The sequence below is a fragment of the Diabrotica virgifera genome, chromosome 1, assembly GCF_917563875.1.
Source record: "Diabrotica virgifera virgifera chromosome 1, PGI_DIABVI_V3a".
NCBI lineage: Eukaryota > Metazoa > Arthropoda > Insecta > Coleoptera > Chrysomelidae > Diabrotica > Diabrotica virgifera.
Genome location: NC_065443.1, coordinates 297,039,895 through 297,061,017, shown reverse-complemented (window position 1 = coordinate 297,061,017; position 21,123 = coordinate 297,039,895). Strand labels below are relative to the sequence as shown.

At 31.4% G+C, this 21,123-nt stretch overlaps 1 protein-coding gene across 1 annotated transcript in view; it reads left to right on the top strand.

Annotated features, from left to right (window-relative positions):
- LOC126885627 (protein turtle) overlaps window positions 1-21,123 on the top strand; it is a 672,203-nt gene that overhangs the window by 257,626 nt on the left and 393,454 nt on the right. The window contains exon 2 of the mRNA XM_050652257.1: window positions 4,333-4,370. The gene's annotated coding sequence lies outside the window, so the exon portion shown is untranslated. The remainder of the gene's footprint in view (window positions 1-4,332; window positions 4,371-21,123) is intronic.

Sequence of the window (21,123 nt, the reverse complement as noted above, 5' to 3'; positions counted from 1 at the left end):
TCGGACGTCCCAGAATGCGATGGAGAGATAACATCCAAGCAGATCTCCGAAAAATGAACATCCCATTTGTCCCTAGGTTGATGGAAGACCGAACAAATTGGAAGAAAGTTGTAGAGTCAGCCAGGACCCACCCAGGGTTGTAGCGCTACGTGATGATGATGATGACGAAAACGTCGAGGACATTCAGCTTCTGGATAACTCTAGCCAAAAAAGAAGAGCCAAGAGGATCACGCCATATGAGTTAGTGTAGTACATAGTGCAAGTTAAATGAAAAATCTATTGTGATTGGCGCTCAAGAAAAAGGTGCTTTAAAAATTAGAACAAACTAAGAATACACCACTGGGCGATTCTTAAATTAAATTAGATAATAAGTTAGGATCTATAAAGAAGTTAAAAATCTTACATACACTTAACTTTTTGAAACCAGATTACAGCCCTGTTGCCTCATGCATACATATACTCGTACGTATAAATGTGCAATCATTTGCTCTAGTAGCATTTCCTATCTAAGTCAGCTTTTATCGTTACACCTTTATAAAATAACGTAATCGCTCATTTTCATGTGTGTTCTAAAACGAAACGGCGCAAGAAATAAGCGGTTTTAAATCCGTGTATTGCATTCTGTTGGATATGAAAGATTACGGCACAGGCGAAACATGCAAACCATTATTTTTGCCTTCGTGCCCTCTTTGAGACTGAGAAAATACTTTCGTGGTTCGAGCTCTAATATATCAACCGCACATGACAAGTGCAGAGAGAGTACAAAGGATTTTTCCAAAGAGTGTATTTTAAGCTTCATGGTGAGTGGCTTGCTATGGGATTTCCCGGGAAACATGCTTCTTTAACGTTTTGTTATGCAAAAACTTTAGCTACATAGTAATTTAAAATAAAAACGTAACAGTAAAAATCAAATGCACGATAAAATGTATTAGACTTGACAAAACGTTTATTTGTTTTTTACGTTCCTGCAAAAGCACAACTTCATTGAATATTCATAGTGAAAAATCTAGTTTTTTATTCCACTATTTAGATAGCGGCTGATAAACGCAGCCTTGATTCTCTCTCAACTCATCTACCGGAGAGAAATCATCTTCTAACCCAATTCCTATGCAATACCTTCCAATTTTCGAAACCGACTGACCAACACACCTAGTAAGCGTGGTGTTTAAATGTCAAAACCCCCTCAGCATGAACAGACATTCTCTGGAAGACCCCTCAGTCCCCAGCACTTCGCTTGTACCCAACCAAGGTAGCCGTTGGATTCAAGGACAGTGGAAAGAGGGAGCGAAAAATCCCCTTTCTATAGTAGGTTATCAACTAAGACGAACGCTGCACGTAATTACATCATGTAAGAATCTTCTCGACATATAAGAAAATGACGGAACTGAAGAAGAACTCAAAGATATCAAATGGGATAGGTATTATAGGAATTAAAAAAGTCAAAAGAAGAGGTGAAAATCATGTGAAACTAAAATCAGACAACGTATTTCCACTATAAAGGAGAAATAGGTGTATTGATACCTAGAAAAATGTGATTTTATTTTTCTTTATTTTTTGGGCAAAACTGCGATTTTGAGAATGTTCCCCCACATAAAATTCAAAATAAACCTCATTTTTGTTTTCAGCACCATCAAAAACATAAAGTACGACCAATATTAGCCATTCTCCACACTGTGGTCAGTATCTCGAGAAATAAGCGTTTGTGGCGACACGCTTCAATTACTATTTTGCTAATTTTAATTTTTAATAACTTTTGCAAAATGAAATAATACGTCCCATTTTAAAATTCACAAACCATATGCATAAAGAGCCTGTTAAATTTTAAGAAACGAAATATATCAGTATTCAGATAAAATGCCTTCTCAGCTTTTAAAACACCAGATGTTGATGGCCTGTTTAGTTTATGTATGGGAAACGCAGATTCCATAATGGATTACGGGACGATAAAGGGTCAGCCTCCTTATGTCAATAAATATCAGTCTTCAACTATCAGAAACTATTGTCAAGACCGATATGCCAGCTTAAGTTGTCCAATGGATAAAAAGACGAGACATATAACTAAAGGTTGTCCACAAGGTTCAGTGTGTGGACCTATTTTTTGGGACATAATGTTAGAAGAACTGCTGGAACGGTTAGCTGTGGATCCTGAAGTTCTAGGGAGCATAGCGTATGCGGATGATTTGCTGCTTATCATAGATGCTAATTCAAGAAGAGAACTAGAAATAAAATCAAATGGAGTACTTGAAAATATAAATGAATGGATGAAAAAAGTAACTAACTATATCAGAAACAAAAACAACATATAGCCTTATAAAAGGAAGACTTGAAAGAAATCCAAGTATACAAATAAGGGGGAAGGCAATAAAAAGAACAAAAATAACTAGATATCTTGGTATCATAATCGATGAACCAAGACTCTTTACAAACCATATAAATAGCGTCTGTGAGAAGGCAGCGAAAGTCATGCATTGCATTGCAAGCCTAGCACAAAGGGAATATAGAATTCCGTTCCAGCATATGCGCGTATACCCGAGTACGATACTTGCCTCAATTGTAGGGTACGGTGCAAGTGTATGGGCACACAGACTAACAAATAATACAAATATTGAAAAACTGAATAAAGCACAAAGAGGTTTCCTTGTTAGAATGACAGGAGCCTTCAGTACTACAGCAACATCAGCTTTAACAGTCTTGACTGGTGTAATGCCCATGCACTTGGAAGCACAAAAACGTGCATGTAGATATTGACAGAGAAAAGAAAATTATGAAAAAATAATACAATTAATGGGAATAGAAATCAGAACCAAAAGAGAATTAGAAGAAATATTAAATAGAAAATGGCAAAACGAATGGGATAATTCCCCTAAAGCAAGACGTCTCTATAATTTCATTCCAAATTTAAATAATATACCAAATTATTTTAACCCAAAAAAAGGATTAATACATTTTCTTACAGGGCACGGTCCGTACCCTACATATCTACATAGATTTAACTTAAAAGACAATGAATATTGTGAATGTGGAGAAATAGGCAAACCAGAACACATAGTATTTAATTGCGAAAGACAAACAAATACACAAGAACTACAAAGAATGAGAAGAGACCTTGTTGGCATAAATATAGAAAATATAATACAAAATGAAGAATTATTTAATACACTAAACTTAAACAATTTAGCGGACATAATATCAAAGAAACAATTAGAATTATATAATATTAGACGAAGAAGAAATCAAGTAAATAATATCCAACCTTTATGAATTTGAATATGAAATTATACAGAAAAAAAAAAGATTAAAATTACATATAAAAATATAAAATAAAATATTGGAATAATTAAATAAATATTTATATAATAAAAAATTAAAAAATTAATATCAAATATAAAATAAAATAAAATAAATCAAAAATAAAAAAATTTTTAATCAAACAAAAAAAAATTAAACTAAAAACCTGAAATTTTAAAACTCAATGGTCTGAGGCTCACCAAAATACCATTAAGAATATCATAAAGTCGATTAGACCTGCACTTAAAATTATTCGTGACTATTTTTAGATGAATAGTGCTGGCATTTCTCATCTGAGAATGAGAAATGGGAGCACTTTTATAAAAATTATATGTTTAAAAAAAAATTAATAATTTATCTTTTGTTTATTAGTTTTTGTTTGTTTGTTATTATTTGTTCATTAGAATTGTTTACAATTTGTAGTTTTCATAATTAGTAGTAGATTAGGGCTATTGTTAATTAGTCAAATATAGAAAATTCTTAAAGTAATAATAATGTAAAGATAAACTACTGTAATCCCATCAGGAAACGACCTGGATTAGTCACAAGAGGCCAGGTCAATTGTATAGTACTATAAATAAATAAATAATAAATAAATAAAAGTCTTCAACTTCTATAAAGTTGTAAAATATTAGTAAAACTAATGTTTTTAGTCCATCCACAGGCAGTATGACACAAACCCTCGTCCTGCAAAGAATAGCAAACACTCTTACGAGATATAAGCACGCCTTTTTAACAAAAAATAAATAAATATATTATTGATTGTTGTCTTACACTTATTTTAATTTCATTTAATTGTTTCCGTAAACCACAACGGAACAGCGTTTTTTTGGGGGTGTGCCGCTCGTCTAATATTCATTCTACACATTTACAGTCATGTCTTAAATCCCTAGTATGTATTTCCCTGTTTTCCCAACACACAAAAAAAGATTAACTCCGAAATTATCGCTGCTATCTGTCAAGTACGATTTCCTTAAACATCGCGCGGGAATAACCACACGACAAACACGTGTTGACATCACTAATCCCGTTTCTTTTTTTCAGGTGTTACACGAGGAACAAATCTGCTTCAGATGTGCACGGTAAGTTGATTAATGACGATAGGGATATGTATTGGGTTGACAATTTAATTACGGGAACATGGGACGCTGGAACTGGAGAGGTGTTGGGAGTGGTTAGTGTAAATGTCGAGATATTGAATGTGATTGATATCCTTTTGTTGTAGTCTTAAAGGGTGAAAAAATGGTTACAAGTAAATTCAGTCGACTTGACTGTTACATTTATTAATTGCAGAGACTAGTTTTGTTTTATACATCCACGTAACAAAGGAAATATGTATTTTGTAGTTGTTTCAGGACTAGGGAGTGAGAGGTTTGTACTGACAGGAGTAAGTATGTGCAGTGACACGGTTTTCTCAGTGGGATTATAAGTCTCTACTTACTTGGTTTTTGACAAATTTACCATTATACGTCTTAGGGCCGGTTGTTGGAACTCTAATCAAAAATGGAATCAACTGATCATTATCAAATATTTAATTACTGTCACCAACTGTCAGTGTCAACTTTGATTGGGTCGCTGAAAACATAATTGATTACAATTATTATGAGATTAATTGATTAGTTAATCAATTATGTTAATAATCGTTATGTTAATTAATACTTAATTAATCAATCAATTATGTTAATTATCATAATGATAATTAACATAATTTATTACAATCAACTGATTGGCGTACGAGCAACTAATTTTGTTATTTGATGGTTGTTAAGGGGACTTGATTATAATCAATTTGTTGATTAGCGTTCCAACAACCGGCCCTAAATTTATTATTCTCATTGTTTCTTAGTTTTCGTAAAATAAAAATCTTCTGCGTAGAGGTTAGTCCAGGAACCGAAGCTTTTCACCTCGCAATTTTTACAGAATGGATCGATTTGCTTGAAAATTTCAGAATAAGTAGTGGATAGTCCAAGGATCAAAATCTATATAATGCCGGAAGGCGCTTTTACCATGGGGGTGGTTGCCACCCCATCTCGGGGGTGGAAATTTATTATTATAATTTTGACTGCAAAAGTTGATAAAAACATTCATTTTAAGAAAAAAATGCTATATACATTTTTTTGATAAAATTAATAGTGTTCGATTTATTCGCTATCGAAAGTGTTAGTTTTATATCGAAAAAATCAATGTTTTTCGGTATTGTACTCATTTACTATTCACTCAATTTTTGCCGTAGAAAAAAGTTTTGTAATCCAATTTCTTGGGAATTAAATAAGCTACAATTTTATATTTAAATATTTTTTCGTATCTCTGATGCTACTCTTTCTATTCTGAAGCAAAAGGCATTTTTTATCAAACTACAAAAATTCGTTATTCGCTTTTAACTTCATTTTTTTCAATGGAATCAAACTTCTGGAATCTATTAATAATACATAAATAAAGAAGAATGAATAAGGCCGATGACTAAGAACACCGCTAACTTACATTATTATGCTTCCAATTGGATATCTCCTTTTTTTTCAAAAAAATATATTGATTTTTTAACCGTAACTTTTTTATTTTTTATCCTAGAAAGTTTGTTAAAAAATAATTGTGTAGGTTTTTACAGGACCTATATTAATATTATATCATTTTAAAATCCTCATTCGCAAAAAGAGGTGACTTTGAAAGGGTTAGTAAAGGTGGTTTTTGCATGTTATTACAAGTTTTAATTTTCAATAGCTCATTCCATTTTTGCCGTAGAAAAAATTTTTGCAAACCAAGTTATTGGGAATTAAATAAGCTACAATTTTATATTGAAATATTTTTTTACGTATCTCTGATGCTAATCTTTCTATTCTGAAGAAATGGACATTTTTTACCTAACTACCAAAATTCGTTATTCACAATACATAAATTAAGAAGACCAAATAAGGTTAATGACCAATTTTAATTAGGGTGGAGAGTAGGGGGAAGTTTACGATCACTTTTTCGCTGAAAAAAATAGGGACTGACATTCTTTTTACTATAAGTCACTTAATTTTTGAGCTAGGGACTATTTTTTTTTTATTTCTGGAGATAGATATTTTTAAATACTTTAAATTAGCTTGAACAAGTTATCCTCGAAAAATGCATAGTTTTCCCGTCTTTTGACTTTGAAACTACAATATTTAGCATTTTACGAAGAAGAGCTAACATATAATAAAGTATAGCTCGACTACTATTGGTCTTAAAGAAAATTCAAAAAAACTGTTTTGTTTATTTTTTCAAAAGGTACATTTTTGTTAAGCAAAGTTGTTTTGATAAAACGAAAACTTTTTGAGTTATTAGCAGAAAACTGATTACAAACATTAATTTTTTCGATATAAAACTAACACTTTCGATAGCGAATAAATCGAAAACTATTACTTTTATCAAAAAAATGTATATAACGTTTTTTGCTTAGAATGAATGTGTTTACCAACTATTGCTGTCAAAATAAAATAAAAAATTTCCACCTCCGAGATGGGGTGGCAACCACCCCCATGGTAAAAGCGCCTTTCGGCCTCATATAGATTTTGATCCTTGGACTATCCACTACTTATTCTCAAATTTTCAAGCAAATCGATCCATTCTGTAAAAATTGCGAGGTTTTGTCCTATTTTAAGCTTCATTACTTGGACTAGGTGTAATAATGCTTGTATCCGTCAAAAACGTATCTGTACAAAAATGTTTATCCATTTTGGCCCACATGAAAGATCCATCATGTAAGCGTTTAAAATCGAATACTCCAAAAATTGTACAGTTTTGCTAAAATATGTAAACTTTTGCACATTCGTATAGCGGTCCTCCTCCTCCTAAGTGCCTTTTCTACTGAGGTTGGCGCTCAATATGGCAAATTTCTCTCTGTTCTGGGCTTGATGAATTAAGTCAATTCCTGTTGTGTGGGTCCAATCTCCGAAGTTTCGGATCCAGGTTTTTGAAGGTATACTTCTTTACGATCGAGAGTGAAATTTTATAATTCTGGGCGCATGCGCACACAGACAGTATGTATTTCGTTGCTAATCTTTTAAGATATGTATGTATCAGCGCTGTCAGCGCAAATAAGTCATATTATATCATATAAAAGGATATATTAGTGTTCTTAGTAAATGTATTATTTATTATAATTTTTGTGTCTTTGGATTTGTCTCCCTCGGGAATAAGATATTTTATAATAATAGTAAATATATTTGAAGTATTTTTGTATACTTCACTTGGTATATTAAATTTGTCAGTATGTATGAGAAACCTTGTAACCTATCAAAGCAAAAGTAATATAGCTCAGTGGTAGAGCGTGTGACCGGAGATCAAGAGGTCCCGGGTTCAAATCCCGGACGATTTATATTCTTTTTTTTATATTTTTGGTATCGTTTTAATAAAAAAAATTTAAAAGTGGTAGGTAAAAAAAGTTAGTTTAATATTTAAATAAAATACAAATAACCTGTTAAGTATATTAATTTCGTTGAAATCATAATAATAAAAGTATAACTTGTTACGTGCGTACAAAGTACACACACATTCTTTGTTTTTTCTTTCTTCCTATATCCCTTTTTCCTTCGATTTTGCCTTCTAATATTACCTGGAGCTGCTTAAACTCCCTATGGCGCATTGTGTCCTAGATATGACGTCTTTCTAATTTTGATTATATTGACCAGATGAGGACGTGTGTTCATTATTTCCAGTACTTCTTCATTCGTAGTTCTGCTGATTCAGCTTATTCTTAGCACTCAGCGGTACATCGACATTTCGAATGAATTCAGTTTGTTGACGTCATACTGTTTTAATGTCCAGGTCTTACAGCCATATAGTAACACATAACACTTTAGTGCTCTCAATCTTATTGTGACTGATAGCTTGGGGTTACACAGCATTTTACGCATGTTCGTGAAACCAGACCTTGCTATTTCAATGCGTATTCTAATTTCTTTTGAGTGGTCTAGCGACTATTTAGCTCTGTGCTCAGGTATATGAGGCTTTGGGAACGTGGAATACCACGATTTTGGGTTTTGAATGGTTAATGTTCAAGCCCAGTCTGTGAGTTTCTTCTGATAGTATGTTCATCAATATTTTTAGTTGATCTTTTGTTTTCGCTAATACTACGGTGTCATAGCGCTAAGGATAGAAAACGATATTATCAACTCGCTTTCGTTTATAGCTATCAAAGAAGATGGTACCTTTGTACGCTCATCACTTGAAGTGGAAAATATGAAGGAGACATGCGTAAGCCGTTCTGTGTTTAAATTTGTATTAGCGTGAGTGTCTGACGAAGCATGGATGCTGAAAAGTCGTCATAACACTCTGTTGATACCGATTGACCTAAGGATTATCAGGAACTTGTATTGAAATCAGTCAAATCGCACAGAAGTCAGAAAGAAAGGCAACATCGGCTATACAAATTTTGAAGGGAGTCGGACAGGGGTATATACTGTAACCAATCCTGTTCAATTTATATTCTGAATCCATTTTCCAATAGGATTTAGAAGACATAGTAATAGGAATATAGGAATGAATGGAAAACTCCATAAAAAATATTGATTTGCATTGACTAAAGCGAAGAAAAATAGCTTATTTTGGCCATATATTTAGAAACGATAAGTATAGTTTTCTGCAGTTGGTCAATGAAGTAACATTCGAAAGAAGGCGAAAGAAGTTCTTTTAGCTTTAAAACTTACGTCAATGGCTCGACATCAGTGAGGCCAACACAATTATACGATAAGCATAAGTTAGAGGAGAACTCCAGTTGACGGTTGCCAATCTCCGATGAGGAGAGTACACAAGAAGAAGAAGCTGAGGTGGTTGCCTAGAAATCCTTTTTGCTAAGTTCCGAGTTTCTCTGCATATTATTTTGTTTTCCTCTCTCTTATTTTCTATTTTTCACGTACTTCTGATAATTTCCGTTTCTTTTTTGCATTTTTCATTTATTGATACTATTGCATTAGTCCTTTTCTGCTTTTTCTTTTCCTTTTTGTTTTATTGCCTAGAGAACCTATTTCGTAAAGATGTTCTTATTTTCTTCTTGCAGCAAATATTCTTTAGATTCCTCTTCTTGTCCGAGTAATATGCATTTATTTGCCCTCTTCTATTGATTCCTTGTTCAAATTGTTCCAACTACTAGATAGTGGCCGGAATATTGGTTACTTTCGTGTATCTTTAGGGCCTAATTATTTAATCCCTGTGTTCCACCTCGTTTTACCCAGACTAGAATTTTGCACTAAAACTATACCTAAGATCCATATCTTTTTCACACTGAACCAGTTGCTCTCGAGTCGAGACAAATACTATCTCTTAACTCACTTCAGACTTCAGTTGCAAGTACAACATTACGTAGAGTATTAACTGCAGGAGATGTCAACATTACAAAGAGCCACTTTTGGGATTAGATCTTATTGAATTACACTTTTTCTATGTGGTACACTCAGATCGGTGAATTCCATTGTTTGAGAGGATTGAGATGTCAGTATCAGATAGAAACGGTGTTAACACTTCTTTGTTTTTATATGATCGGTATTAGACCAGGAAATAGCGACATTTAATGGTTGTTGATGAAAATATTTTAGAAATTTAAACATTTGTATTAACTTCTTTTGGTTAAATATTATTGCAATTCATATCTGTAAGAAAGAATCAGGAGAATAATAGTTTCATGTTTTCTAAAGATGTGATACATTTTCTACCTACTCCTTCTATTTCTCTTTAATACATGAATAAATCTTGAATAAACAAAAGAGGCTAGTACTTGAAGCGTACTAATAGTAATACTAATTATAATAATAAGATAGGAAGTCCTTAGAAAACATGAAAACCTGTAGAGTCTGTATGGTCTAAGAGCTAGCAACGTTTTCGAGAAACTATTTTAAGACAGCTGATTCTTTCATATAGTTCCCTATGCTTCTTCGAACACCGTACCGCCCATCTGGCTGCTGATACAGGTGGCGTTCATTACTGCGCAGCACACCTGTACAGGTAAATACAAAATCAGGGTGATTGATTAGTGTGATAAAGCTTATTAGATCCGCTATAGTAATAGATAGCAATAAAAGTTAATAACAAAACTGGTAGGTAACTTTGAGCTTCACATTACAAAATTAGTTAGAATGTTACAGGGTGTTCGATAACATAGTGGCAGACCCAACTTATGATTTTTTAAATGGAACACCCTATATTTTATTTTATATTCGAAATTATATCAACTTCTTCATCACAAAAATATAAAGGTTTGTTATGTTATACAGGGTATTTACAAAGTTATAACCAATGTTCTACGAAAATCGTAATAAGTTCAGCTTCCAGTATACATAAAAATAAGCACAACAGCAATGGTTTATTGGTGCCATATTTTTTTGTTGATTGTCAAAATTTATAAAAATTGTTCATATTGCTAATTTTCTTTATATCGAATACAGGATGAGTCAAAACGTTAGTACATTATTTTCTCAATAATTTTAAATAGAACACCTTAATTAACACCTTAATTAATAACTTGCTCTGAAAAATGAAAATATCTCGAAAACTAACAAATTTAGGCATAGGGAATATTATACAAAAATTAAAGTACGGTAATGATACTTTTCGATGGTGATATAAAATACAGGGCGTTCCATTTAAAATTTCTGAGAAAAGAATGTACTTGCGTTTTGACTCACCCTATATTCGATATAAGGAAAATTAGCAATATCAACCATTTTTATAAAGTTTGACAATCAACAAAAAAATATAGCACTAATAAACATACATTATACAGGGAGCTGAACTTGTTACGTTTTGCATAAAAAATTGGTTATAACTTTGTAAAAGCCCTATACAGGGTGTCCCGAAAAGATTGGTCATAAATTATACCACAGATTCTGGGGTCAAAAATAGGTTGATTGAACCTCACTTACCTATATACAATAGTGCACACAAAAAAAGTTACAGCCCTTTGAAGTTACAAAATGAAAATCGATTTTTTTTCATATATCGAAAACTCTCAGAGATTTTTTATTGAAAATTGACATGTGGCATTTTTACGACAGCAATATCTTACAAAAAAAATTAAGTAAAATTTGTGCACCCCATACAAATTTTATGGGGGTTTTGTTCCCTTAAACCCCCCCAAACTTTTGTGTACGTTCCAATTAAATTATTATTATGGCACTATTAGTTAAACACATTATTTTTAAAACTTTTTTGCCTCTTAGTACTTTTTCGATAAGCCAGTGTTTATCGAGATATTTTGAATATTTGTCGAATCCACCACATATTTGTATATGGTTAAGTACGGTTATAGAGACCTGTTAATAATCTGAAAATTTATTTATAATTTACATTTTTAGGTATATTTTGAAAAAGAAGCTACATCTCGATAAAAGGTGACTTATGAACAAAAGACTAAGAGACAAAAGTTTTAAAAACACTGTGTTTAACTAATGGTACCACAATAATAGTTTAATTGGAACGTACACAAACATTAGGGGGGTTTAAAGGAACAAAACCCCCATAAAATTTTTACGTAAATATATTGAAAAAGAAGCCGCATCTCAATAAAAACTGGCTTATCGAAAAAATACTAAGAGGCGAAAAAGTTTTAAAAACGTTGTGTTTAACTAATGGTACCACAATAATGAATTAATTGGAACGTACACAAAAGTTTGGGGGGGTTTAAGGGAACAAAATCCCCATAAATTTTTTATGGGGTGGACAAATTTCACTATAATTTTGTTTTAAGATGTTCCTGATATAAAAATTATACATATCCATTTTCAATAAAAAATCTCTAATAGTTTTCGATATATTGAAAAAAATCGATTTTCATTTTGTAACTTCAAAGGGCTGTAACTTTTTTTGTGAGCATATTTGTACTAAGGTAAGTTAGGTTCAATCGAACTATTTTTAACCCCAGAATGTGTGGTATAATTTATGACCATTCTTTTCGGGACACCCTGTATAACATAACAAACCTTTATATTTTTGTGATGGGAAAGTTAAGAGAATTTCGAATATAAAATAAAATATAGGGTGTTCCATTTAAAAAAACATAAGTTTGGTTTGCCACTATGTTATCGAGCACTCTGTAACATTTTAACTAATTTCGTAATGTAAAGCTGAAAGTTGGCTACAATTTTTATTGCTATCCAAGCTGTCTATGACTCGACAAAATGATAAGAGCACCGACCGAGCTCAATCCTTTTTATACTGTAGGTATCTGGGATTTTGGTAAATTTTCCCCTTGGAGGAGAAATGCAATACTACACTTTTTGAACATTGAATTCCACTGTACAAAGAGCCAATAAATCGTAACAGAGCGTAGAAAAAAGTCGAGAGTTTTGGGGAAATCGATTATCAACACCAGCTACTTTTAACCCCCAACCATTTTTTTGAGGGGATAGGCGCAAAATCTTGGTCCAATGCTATATAAATGCATTTATTTTCTTCGAATTCTGTGAAATTATAAGTATATTTGAAAAATTGACTCAGAATGAAAGATTACTGTTTATTTTAATAAGTTACAGGGGTGAAAAAAAAAATGACAAAAATTGAATGTGATTTTTTTTCCAAATATCTCATTCAAACGAAACTTTTTTTATTCTCTACGAGAATAAGAGACTCTACGAGAATTTTCAAAAATATTTATTAGTTTTTCCAGGAATTGAAAAAAATTAATGCATTTAAAAAGAATTGGCCCGTAATTTTGCGCCTACGTTCTTAAAATTTAACTACACGGGTAACCTAAGAATTGCTTCACTTATTATTAATTTGACAGTTAGTGGCGTTTAAATTAACGACAGACATAAACTTAAATGTTCGACCGGGCAATAATATGCGAACGGCATTGACAGGGCCCTACACGCGAAATGTCAAGAGGATCAACAAATGGTTTTTAGACAAGTCAAAGAAGAAAACGGCTTATCTCTGGACGTAAAAACATAGTTTATGGCATAAAAACCTCGCAACCCTAAGAGACGTTAGCAATCCTTCTATTATAGACCAACTAAATATTCCGTAATAAAGTAAAAAATAGTAACGATTACAAATAAAAGCAAATTAGTACATCGAAAATATTACAAGAATAAGCCAGGCAATAAAGCTTTCAGATTGAAAATATACAATAATACACAGTATAGTCCTAGCTGCATGCTCGCCCCCGTCAGGTAAATTATTCCGATTCGTTTTTTTTGCAAAAACTTACTCAACAATAGATCCTTATAACAAATCTACAGGATGCCAGGAGGTACCGCGGTCGGAAAATTGTTTAAACAATTTTTTAAAACAAATTCTAAATATCAATTTTCTCACTTAAAAAAGGCCTCCTATGATTTTTCTCTAAAATTGATTATTGTCGAGTTCTAGGCTATTCAAATTTTTAATTTAAAAACGCTAAAATAGCCATTTTAAGGCTTAATAACTCGGTTAAAAATTATTTAGAAAGTGACCAAATCAAAGTTTAAAGCCCTCCTCCCCTACAAGATCCTGAATTTTTGTCATTATTTTATTACTAAGTTGTTGGTGAGTATTTTACCAGTGGTGAGTGCGGGTGAGAATGGTGCATCTTTCTTTCAATTTATCTTTAGCGTTATTTTGCTGCTTAGTAGATAGTTTTTAAGCCCCTTATTTCAGCAACGTTAAACGTTATACGTTATTTTGCTCTTGCGCATTAACTGAAAAATAACGTATGGTATGTTAAACAGTAAATGGTTAAGTTCAATTAGTTACCACTATAAACAGCCCGGATTAACCGATAATAGTATAAAAGGCCCGGTTTCAGGTAAAATTTATTTTAGGCTTTATTATGGGAGTACCGTCTAGTCAGTGTTAATTGCAAAAGACCAACTCTGTCTACCTCGGTGGCTTATCGCTCCGGGTGGGTCTTAACAATGGGCCAGGTCAGATAAATTTAATAATACTTACGACCGCACTAATTGAATTCAAACCATTTACTGTTGAACACACCATACCTATTACTTTATTAGCGGATAAGGTATCCCCTTATTAGAGAGATTTTAGACCCTCTACTTCTTGACGTACGTTAAACGTAAAACGTTATACTTGTCATGCGCAATGAGTGATAAATAAGGGATAACGTATTTGCTTAAAATAGATTTTGAAACCCTTCAGAAAATACACACACAGATTAACGATAATTGACATTTGGCAAATGTGTAACCTATAAAACGGCAGTTGTGTGCTATAACTTATTTTATTGAATTATTTGCCATAATGGAAGAAAATGTATTAAGACGTTCACCAAAGACAATTTACTACCTTAGGAACACAAAACATCCATCCTAAGTTTAACAAGACAATTCAATCAAGTGTCAGATTTCTCAAGAAATGGTGTAATTTAGAATTATTCTACCAGGGTTGCCAAGCAGATTATACTCAATTATATTATAATATGTTTATTACCTGATAGTTTTTTTAAACAAATTTTGATTACAATTTTATACATCGTTACTATATTTTTAATTCTAGTTGTCTTTGGTTCAGCTCATATGACTTTTTTTTCGTTTTTTATGATTTAGATATATGACATTTGGCAATCTTACAAATACGTAATCCCTTAATAACGTGAACCTTATTTCTACCTAAATAAGGGGACACCTTATGAGCTAATAAGCTAATACGTTATTTTTCAGTTAATGCGCATGAGCAGAATAGCGTATAACGTTTAACGTTGCTGAAATAAGGGGCTTAAAAACTCTCTATTTAGGTAGAAATAAGGTTCACGTTATTAAGGGATTGCGTATTTGTAAGATTGCCAAATGTCATATATAAAAATCATAAAAAACGGAAAAAAAGTCATATGAGCTGAACCAAAGACAACTAGAATAAAAAATATAGTAACGATGTATAAAATTGTAATCAAAATTTGTTTTTCTTAAAAACTATCAGGTAATAAACATATTTATTATATAATTGAATATAATCTGCTTGGCAACCCTGGTAGAATAATTGTAAATCTGACACTTGACTGAATTGACCATTCCAAATCACGTGATATAATATGGCCGGCAGTGGGCAAAAATTTAATACTATATATATAGGGTTTACGTTTACATCAGTTTTTGTAAAGAATATCCTGTTTGGTTTTGTTTTTTATTGTTAATTGTGCACCGAAATTGTGATAGCAAATAAATATAAACTAGTTTATCGCCTACAGAATTGAATTATCCCATAGTAGTTATTGACACAAACTGGTAACTAATATGGGATAATTCAGTTCTGTAGGCGATAAACCACTTCATATTTAATTTGTTATCATAATTTCGCAGATTTCTCTACACAATTAACATAAAAAAACAACCAAACAGGATTTTCTTTACAAATTAATGTCGATGTAAGGTTAGATTTTGCCCACACCCGGCCATGTTTGACGTTTCATTGGAATGCCTAATTGTCTTGTTAAACTTAAGATGGATGCTTTGTGTTCCTAAAGTAGTAAATAGGTGAACGTCAAATGTCATAATACATTTTCTTCCATTATGGCAAATAATTCAATAAAATAAGTTATAGCACACAACACAACTGCCGTTTATAGGTTACGTTTGCCAAATGTCAATTAGCGTTAATCTGTGTGCGTATTTTCTGAAAGGATTCAAAAACTATTTTAAGTAAACACGTTATCCCTTATTTATTACTCAATGCGCATGACAAGTATAACGTTTTACGTTTAACGTACGTCAAAAAGTAGAAGATCTAAAAACTCTCTATTAGCGCGCTCATCACTTATAGAATCGAATAAGAAAGGTTTGGTCCGATAGGAATGCAAAAAAAAATTTAGTCAATGTATTTAGTTTTTCAGCGTCTATTTAGGGGTAATAAACCGCTCACCTACAGTACTGGCCTATGAATCGGAAACAGGGACTATCTCCAAGAGAGATGAAAACCTCTTGCTCATATTTAAATGAATAATCCTGACAAGAATATTCGGTGGCATCTGTGAAAACGTATTTGGAGGGACAGGTATAACTATGAGATATATACCACAAATGCAAACAGATCACAGCAGAATAATGGACAGTCTAATGAGTATATGGGTTTTGCGACACCTGCTCAAATTTATTGTACAATAATAATAATAATAGGCCGCCCAGACGAATCCTATATCACAGCCAGTGGGAAGTAGACGAAGAGGTAGGCCAAAACTTAGATGGAAAGATGGTGTAGTTGATGATGCTAGAAAAGAGGTGCTGGTAAACTGGCAACGGTTGGCAATGGATATTGGTAAAATAAACTTGGAAAGTTCGAGGCTCTACTATAGGGCTGTAGCACCAATGAAAATGATGCAACTGGATAGATAGTCCAAGTAATGAAGCTTTTCAACTCGCAATTTTTACAGAATGGATCGATTTGCTTGAAAATTTGAGAATAAGTAGTGGATTGCCCAATGATCAAAATATATATGATGCCGAAAGGCGCTTTTACCATGGGGTGGTTGCCGCCTCATCTCGGGGGTGGAAATTTTTTATTATATTTTGACCGTAAAAGTTGATAAAAACGTTCATTCTAAGCAAAAAATGCTCTATACATTTTTTTGATAAAATTAATAGTTTTCGATTTATTCGCTATCGAAAATGTTAGTTTTATATCGAAAAAAATCAATATTTTTCGATATAGGTACTCATTTACGATTCACTCAAATTTAGCCGTAGAAAAAATTTTTTCAAACCAAATTCTTGGGAATTAAATAACCTACAATTTCATATTGAAACATTTCTATTCTGAAGAAAATGGCATTTTTATTAAACTACAAAAATTCCTTATTCGCTTTTAATTCCAGTTTTTTTAGAACTAATCATTCTAAGCCAGTCAAACTTCTAGAATCTATTACTAATACATAAATAAAGAAGAATGAAGAAGGCCAGTGACTAAAAACACCGCTAACTTACATTATGCTTTCAACTGGATTTCTCCTTTTTTTTTTTCAAAAGAATATATTGATTTTTAAATCGTAACTTTTTTATTTTTTATGTTAAAAAGTTTGGTAAAAAATAATTTTGTAGGTTTTTATAGGATATATAAGCCTATTAATATTAAATCTTTTTAAAATCCTCAGTCGCAAAAAGAGGTGACTTTGAAAAAGTTGGTAAAGGTAGTTTTTGCATGTTAATACAAGATTTAATTCTCAATAGCTCACTCAATTTTTGCCGTAGAAAAAATTTTTGCAAATCAGGTTCTTGGAAATTAAATAAGCTACAATTTCATATTTAAACATTTTTTCGTATCGCTGACGCTAATCTTTTTATTCTGAAGAACTTGCCAAACTACAAAAATTCGTTATTCGCTTGTAACTCCATTTTTTTTTAAACTAATCACTCTAAGCCGGTCAAACTTCTAGAACCTATTAATATTACATAAATAAAGAAGACCAAATAAGGTCAATGACTAATTTTAATTAGGATGGTGATTAGGGGGTTGCTTTCGATCACTTTTTCGCTGAAAAAAATAGGGACTGACATTCTTTTCATTATAAGTCACTTAATTTTTGAGCTAGATACTTTTTTTATTTCTTGAGATAGATGTTTTTATATAATTTAAATTAGTTTGAACAAGTTATCCTCGAAAAATGCATAGTTTTCTCGTCTTTTGACTTTGAATCTACAAAATGTAGCATTTGACGAAGAAGCGCTGAAATATAATAAAGTATAGCTCGATTACTATTGGTCTTAAAGAAAATTAAAAAAAAAAAACGGTTTTGCATATTTTTTCAAAAGGTACATTTTTGTTAAGCAAAGTTGTTGTGATAAAACGAAAACTTTTGGAGTTATTAGCAGAAAACTTGTTAAAAACATTGATTTTTTCGATAAAAAGCACACTTTTGCTAGCGAATAAATCGAAAACTATTAATTTTATCAAAAAAATGTATAGAACGATTTTTGCTTAGAATGAATGTTTTTACCAACTTTTGTGGTCAAAATATAATAAAAAATTTCCACCCCCGAGATGGGGTGGCAACCACCCCCCTGGTAAAAGCGCCTTTCGGCATCATATAGATTTTGATCCTTGGACTAGGCACTACTTATTCTCAAATTTTCAAGCAAATCGATCCAACCTGTAAAAATTGCGAGGTTTTGTACTATTTTAAGCTTCATCACTTGGACTAAGACTTTATAGTCTAGTAAAATAAAATTACACTACATGTAAATCAAAATGTAAATTCGTACAGGTTGAAACAAATTTTATATCAAAGTTTAGGTGGGTACAAAAGATATTTTCAAGAAAGTATCCAAATCATATAAGGGGATCATTATTTAAATAATTAAAAAGGGGTCATTTTTGCAAAAAAATTACTTTTTTAACTGCTGAGGTTATTCAGTTACCAATGAAGGTCTATAGGATTGTTTTCTGCAAAGCTGAAGGGTAAATCTTTCACATAAGATTTACTAAATTAAATTTGATCCCCTATTTATTTAAATAATTATACATAAAACTTTAAAAACAAATTTCCAAAAAATTATTTTTAGCGTTTTAAATAAGCACTATAAAATATATTATTTTACAAGAAAATTTGCTCTATGTTATCAGTATTAAATAAAAAAAAATTGGTCGAAAAGTATTTAATATTTTTTGAGATATTGAATTTGTTTATTAAATGTTACTCTATTTTCAAATGCAAAAACGCGGTTGTTGCCAAAGAAATATTCACCCGTATTAAATCTTATTATTTTTATTTTTATGTATATTTTCTATAAATGTATTGATAAATTCAAATTTTAATTAAACTTCCCCCTAAAATGGCATTTGAAAATTATTCTAATTTGTTTATAATTTGTTTTTTTAATAACGTCGCAAGGCATAAATATTTTGACATGCCGTTTCGATAACTCGATTGCTGGGAATTTTTCAATAATTATCAAAATTTTTTCTTCTTTTTTTTTTCTTGGAGTTATATTACTACGGGCCCTTTTAGGGTTAAGTTTCATTAAGAATGTCGAATCTCTAAGTTTTAGATTCTAGACCTAAAAATATTAAGATTGGTCTAAAATCACTTAAATAAAATGTGGCTACTTACTGAGTTACAGGGTGTTTTATTTAAAAATTTAACAAATATTCTTACCAAGTACTTTCAAACTATTTGACGTATCCTTATCATACTTGGCAGAAAGTGTGGGTACTATACGGTCTACTAAATTGTGATAAATAAAAGTTTCCAGCTACTGCCAGAGGCGTACGACAGGGAATAGTTAATGATTGACCCTTCCCAAATTCTACGCCACTGAGGGGATTACCATTTTAGCAAAAATTTTCGATTCTCTAATACTTTCTATGTAAATAATATACTCTTTACTGGTAACGATTAGGTCATTAGTTTTCGAGATATTGGACGTTAAAAATAAAACAGCATAGTTATTTTGATTCATTCATTCATTCATTTTAAACTTCCAATATCTCTCAACCTGATGACTTTATCGATACCAATAAAGCTATTTACATACAAAGTATCGGAGAATCGAAAAATTACGCTAAAATAGTAATTCACTCAGTGGCGTAGAATTTGGGAAGGGTCAATAATTCACTATCCCCTGTCGTACGCCTCTGGCACTAGCTAGAAACGTTTATTAATCACAATTTAGTAGGGAGTGTAATAGCCACACTTTCTGCCAAGTATGATAAGGATACGTCAAATAGTTTTAAAGTAGTTGGTAAAAATAATTTTTAAATTTTTAAATAAAACACTCTGTAACTCAGTAAGTAGTCACATTATATTTAAGAGATTTTAGTTAAATCTTAATATTTTTAGGTCTAGAATCTACAACTCAGAGATTCGACATTCTTAATAAAATTTTACATTAAAAGGGCCCTTAGTAATATAACTCTAAGAAAAAAAGAAGAAGAAAAAACGACAAAAAAATTTTGTTAATTAGTAAAAAATTCTCAGGAACCCAATTATCCAAACGGCATTTCAAAATACTCAATCCCCGCGACGTTATTAAAAAAACAAATTATAAACAAATTTGAATAGTTTTCAAATGCCATTTTAGGGGGCCCTAGGCCTACAAGGCCTGTTGCGCTTAATAAAAAAAAAAAAAAATTTTAGGGGGCAGTTTAATTGAAATTTGAATTTATCAATACATTTATCGAAAATATACATAAAAATAAAAATAATGGGATCTTAATCAGGTGAATATTTCTTTGGCAACAACCACGTTTTTGCAATTGAAAATATAGTAACATTTAATAAACAAATTCAATATCTCAAAAAATATTAAATATTTTTCGACCAATTTATTTTTAATTAATACTGGTAACATAGCGCAACTTACACCGTAAAATAAGATATTTTATAGTGCTTATTTAAAACGCTAAAAATATTTTTTTGCAAATTTGTTTTTAAAGTTTTATATACAATTTTTTAAATAAATAGGGGGTCGAATTTAATTTAGTAAGTCTTATGTAAAAGATTTACCCTTCGACTTTGCAGAAAAAAATCTCATAGACCTTCATTAATAAGTGAATTACCTCAGCAATTAAAAAAGTATATTCTTTGCAAAAATGACCCCTTTTTAATTATTTAAACAATGATCCCCTTGTATGATTTGGATACTTTCTTGAAAATATCTTTTGTACCCACCTAAAATTTGATATAAAATTTGTTTTAAGCTGTACGAATTTACATTTTGACTTTTTTTTATTTTATTAGGCTATTAGGAGATATAAATTCCTGACTGGTTTTCGAATGTTGACAAAATTGCATGTCAGTATTTTTTTAAATTCACATACCTACTGGCTACGCCTGTTACTTGTTTAATCTTATACATAAAAAAACTGACAGAGATAATGTAGATTATGTATTTTATATTTAAGAGGCTGATTATTTTATAACCTAATTCCTCCATTCCACGTTTTTATTTTCGTAGTATT